General features: G+C 56.4%; 1 long non-coding RNA gene across 10 annotated transcripts; it reads left to right on the forward strand.

Annotated features, from left to right (window-relative positions):
• Positions 1–1,492: 1,492 nt before the first annotated feature.
• LOC109312386 lies at positions 1,493–4,576 on the forward strand. 10 transcript variants are annotated; one of them, XR_002101801.1, is made up of 5 exons: positions 1,493–2,336; positions 2,437–2,614; positions 2,701–2,832; positions 3,053–3,225; positions 3,901–4,576. It is a non-coding gene; the product is annotated as an uncharacterized LOC109312386 (long non-coding RNA). The 10 variants fall into 10 exon arrangements; XR_002101804.1 differs by lacking the exon at positions 3,053–3,225 and having other exon boundaries at positions 3,901–4,574; XR_002101807.1 differs by lacking the exon at positions 3,053–3,225 and having other exon boundaries at positions 2,701–2,820; positions 3,901–4,574.
• Positions 4,577–4,922: the final 346 nt, after the last annotated feature.

Raw genomic sequence — 4,922 nt, forward strand, 5'->3', positions numbered from 1 at the left:
GGAAAGCTTAGAGCCGGAATTCTTGGAAAGTAACAATTGTCCTGGTATATTTGGAGGAAAAGGGAGAGGGGTAAGGAGCAGAGCAGAACAGTGTTCATGGAGGAAGCGGAGCAGGATGCTGGAAGGTGCTGTGGGTTGGGGGTAGCTTGTGGTGTGTGAGTGGGGTGGGAAGGCCCTGGTCTGGCACGGTGTCCTGGGTAAGGGATCCCAGGCAGTGATGCCAAAGCAGGGCGTTTGTGGGTTTTGAGCTTCCCCTCGTCTCTTGCGGTGGTGTCCTGCGGCCAGGGGTCCCTCATCGGGCTCTACGTGAGGCATGTGTATTCTTGCTGGCCCCCGGCACTTACTTTTAGCTCTGTGAGCTGGATCTGTTCCAACATGTGGAGCAGGCCAGATGCCAGCACCCACATTTTGCTGGGGCAGAAGTTTGGTGCATGTCTCTGCTTAGCTTTTTGTCTTGCTGCAGGCTCTGCCGCCAGTGCCAGGAACAGCTTGTCCCGTGTCCGTGTGCCTTTCCGTTTGTCTTGTTGTCTTCCAAGTCGCTGCAGCCTTTGTCTGCTCTTCCCAGAACTGGCAGGAGACCTGTGTTTGCACATCTAAATTGCTTCCCTCGCTTGCAAGGGGAAAGCCCTGAGAGGACTCTGCCTGCACCCTCACAGCTATGGGGGGGGGGGGGTAGTTTAAAAAAAGAAAAAGAAAAAAAGAAGTTGCTGGTGCAGTCTTGGCAGGGTGGGGCCACTGTGCCCAGTGCTGTAAGGTCTCTGAGTTGTTGACAGTGGCAATTGCCTTTTCTTTGTCTCTCTATAGGTGCGGAGGAGCCAACTTCTGCAGGCTTTAGGGCTGTGAAGCGGACAGTGGTGAGATGAGCTGAAGAGCCCCGGAGAGGGCGCAGGAGGAAAAGGGCAGCCCCATTGCAACTTTGATTTGTGTCCTGTGAGGTCTCTGCCCCGTGGCATCACCTGGCTGCGCTTGGGGTGGGTCTGAGCTTTCTTGCAGGAGTGTGGTATGTTTGTTGTCCTGCCTCGCCACTTGTTCCACACTTGTTGTTTCATGTTTGTTTCTAGGAGGTTTGGTGTGTGTAGCTTTGCAGGTGGCGTGTGCCTGCTCCCACTTCCTGCTGTGAGGACGACTGGATAAGGAGCCGCACGATAGTGGCTGTGGCGAGTAGTGCCTGTTGGAGATGAGGGCTCTCCTGTGGTGGCTGTCTCCTGTGTAGGTTAGGTGACTCCTTGCTGGCCTGTGCGTCTGCCCCTCAGGCTGGCCACAGGCATGCCTTTGTGAGCTGAATTAGTGGGTAGTGGGGCTGGATGTATGCCAGGAGTTTTGAGAGGGGAGCGTCCCTTACCTGTGAGTCGGTGCCCTTGCGTTCCCTCGGTGGGCTGATGAGGTTCCCGTTCTTTTTCCAGCGGTCTCAAAGTTGTCGGGGAGAGGAATAAGAGCAAGCGTTCTGCTGTGGTGATAGAAGACGGAGGAACTGGATCCTGAAAGGTGGCTGGGTTAGAGTGGGAGGCTGGGTTGTGTTTTCCCTGGTCATGCTTGGGCGGGGGAGGAAACCCCTAGTGTGCAATGGGGTCTGGAGGTCTGCATTGTCCAGGGAGCGATGCTGAAGCAGGGAACGGTGGCCCTTAGGGATGCTGCAGAGCAGGGGGTGTAAGCCTGATTTTTGGGCTTAGCTTGGTGGTGAGTGCTGAGTCCTTGTAAAGGCTGAAGATTGTCCTCGAGTATATTGGGGGTTTCAGTGTTTGCTCCTGGCTTCTGCATACAGATCATGGCATTGGGTGTGTTGGGGCAGAGAAGCTGGTGCCAGTGCCTCTGCCTGGCCGTCGCTGCTGCCGCTGGCCTCCCTTCAGTTCTGGGAACGGTGCTGTATCCTGTGTCTCTGGGTGTGTCACTGGCATTTCTTTCTACTTTGTCTAAAATCACAGCGGCACTTTTTTTTTCTTTCTTTGCTCTTCCCCGAGCTGGAACGATAGGTGTGTTTGCATGTGAATTGATCCCCTCCATTGGCTGGGGTTTGACTGCACCCTGTGTGCCTCGTGGGGGTGGGGGTGTTATGCTTTTGGAGTTGTGGGCTGCTGGGGCGCAGGGGTGCGTTGTGCCTCTGCTGTCAGCACGATGAAGCGTGAATACTGTTGCATGTAATAATTGCTTGTTGTTCTGGGTGTGATGTCAATGTGTAGCCCGTGAGTGGAGAAGAGGTGAAGAGACCTAGAGCCAGCAGGACGTAGAAGCGGGTGGAGGAAGCGGGTGGTCGTGCAGCCATGCTCGCTTCTGGGTCATCTGGAGGGAGGCCTCTGCCCGTTGGGTGGAGCTGCGTGCATGGGCAGAGCCTGCAGTGAGTAAGAGGTTACCTGAAGTGGTGTGGCATTGTCTTCAAGTGGGGTAGCCGCTTGTGCTTTGCCCGTTGGTTTTTCAGCGATGTTTCTTGTGTGCTCTCAGGAGGCCCCTGTGCCCCTGTGTGGAGAGGATGGCAAGGAGGGATGAGAGTGTGCTGGAGGAGGAGGAAGAGCATGATGCCAGGTCCTGAGAGGGCTCTCTTGGGGCTGAGGCCCTTTCCAGAAATGGATGGGTGCACCGTGGCCAGGCACGTCTTGGAGATCTGTGAGCTGGGGCCTGCGTGTGTGTGTTGTGAATTGTACCTGTGGATTTCTTCTTCTGTTCCCTTGTGCCCCTAGGGGTGGCTGCCTGTTCTGTCCCTTGCAGGGTCCTGACCCATGTGGAGGGAAATGACTGCCGGTTGAAGGAGTGAAGCTGAATAGTGCCCATGGAGGATGAAGCGGGAGGCACTCGATGCTGCACAGCGTGTCGGTGCTGGATGGGCAGGTCTGGCAATCGGTATGAAATTGCTTGGAGCAGTCTGGGGTTGTCTGAGTCTGGCAGGTTTTTTTGCTCCTTGTTGTGCTGGGGTTTTTCCTTTGCAGCCTCAGCAGGTGCCTGTCTCCCGTACGGGAAGGGGATGGCGTCCCGCACAAGGGCTGGAGATGTGTGATGCCGGGTGTGGTGAGCGCCGGCTGTTGGGGGTGAGTTCTTTCCCCTCGTGTCTGTGTGCCCTTAGTAGTGGGTAGGGGTGCTCCCTTGGCTGCCTGTGCAGGGTGGGAATGCCTCCACAGAGGTCAGGACCCTGGACAGAGCGAAAACCGGGCGTTCCCCGCAAGGAGCAGAATGCAACACAGGAGAAGGAAACCACTGAGGAAAAGGGAGAGGGCTAAGGACTGGAGCAGAGCAGCGGTAAGGGAGTAAGAGGAGCAGGATGCTGGAAGGTGCTTTGGGTCGGTGGGGATGGTGGGAAGGCCTTCGCGTTGGACGGTGTCCCGCGTTCAATGCGTGCTTGCAGTTACGGTCGACCGGAGTGTCGTGTAACCCGAGGTTTCCCTCGCTTCTTGCGGCGGTGTGCTGTGGCCAGGGGTCCCTCATCTGTGGCAGGTGACGCTCTACATGAGGCTTGAGCACGCCTGCCCCTGCCACTTGCTTTTTTGCCTCCCTGAGCTGGGTTTGGTCCAACATTTGGGTGCTGGTGTCTGGCCCTCTCCAGGTTTTGCTGGGGCAGAAGTTTGGGGCACGTCTCCATCTTGCTGTTTGTCTTGCCACAGGCTCTCCCGCTGGTGCTGGGAACGGCTTGTCCTGCATCTGTGCGCTTTTCTGTTTGTCTTGTTGCCTTCAAAGTCGCTGCAGCCTTTCTCTCCTCTTCCCAGAAGTATCAGGAGACCTGTGTTTGCCTATCTCAATTGCTCCCTTTGCCTGCCATGGAACCTGCTGAGCGGGCTCTGGCTGCACACTCATAGCTATGGGGGGCAGTGGTAAAATAAACTTCCTCGGGAGTCTTGCCAGGGAGGGTCCGCTGTCACCTGTGCTGTGACGCCTCAGAGTTGTCGATGGTGGCAAGTGCCTCTTTTTTCTGTGGAGGAGCAGTCTTGCCAAGGCTTCAGGCTGTGAGGCAGACACTTGGAAGAAGAGGTGAAGAGACGCACAGATGGCAGTGGAGGAAATGGCCGGCCCTGTCACGCTTTCCCGTTTTGCCTGGCGTGAGGCCCCTGCTTCTGTGGCATCCGCTGTCTGGAGCCTGCGGTGGGTTTGAGCTTCCTTGGGGCCCCGTGATGTGTTTGTCTTCTTGTTGGACCGCTTCTTCACGCTTGCTCTTTCATGTTCCCCGACGGTTTTGCGTGCGTGCCTTTTTGCAGGTGGTGTATCCCCTGCCCCTTCCAGCTGTGAGGCTGAGTGGAGAATGAGCAGCATGATGGCGGCTGTGGCGAGTCGTGCCTGTAGGAGGTGAGGGGTCTCCTGTGGTGGTTGTGCTGTACATATGGTGGTTGCTGTGATTGGTGACTGCTTGATTGCCTCCGAATATCTGGCTCTGGGTGACCACAGGCAAGTCTTTGAGAGCTGAGTCGGTGGGTAGTGGGGCTGAATGTGTGTGCCGGGGGTTTGGAGAGGAGCTTTCCCCCTCTGGCTTTGTGCCCTTGTGTCCCGTCTTGGAGCCGACGAGGTTTTTGTTGTTGTTCCAGCTGCGCTGATCTCGGGGGGGATCCAAGGGCGCGTTGATGGAAGGTGGAGGAACAGGATGGTAAAAGGAGGGCTGGGTTAGAGTTGTGGGGGTGGGATTTGCTCTAGTGATTTTTTTAGGTGGGGGAAGTAATGCCTGGTGTGGGATAGCGTCTGGAGCGCTACGCTTCTTGGGCCGTGATGCTGAAGGAGGGGATTGTGGCCACCGAGCTTGTGCTCCAGAGCTGGGTGGTATAAACCTGGTTTAGACTTACCCTGGTTGTGAGCTGTGTTTGTGCAAAGTCTCAAAGTTGCCATGGGCTATATAGGGTTGATCCCTGGCATCTGGGTGCAGATCTTGCGTCTCTGCCTGCCTGTTGCTGCTGCTGCTGGCCTCCCTTCAGGTCTGGGAACTGCACTTTGTTCTGTCTCTCTGGGTTTGTCAC

This window comes from Crocodylus porosus, unplaced genomic scaffold (genome assembly GCF_001723895.1).
Source record: "Crocodylus porosus isolate Cpor-Errol unplaced genomic scaffold, CroPor_comp1, whole genome shotgun sequence".
Lineage (NCBI taxonomy): Eukaryota > Metazoa > Chordata > Crocodylia > Crocodylidae > Crocodylus > Crocodylus porosus.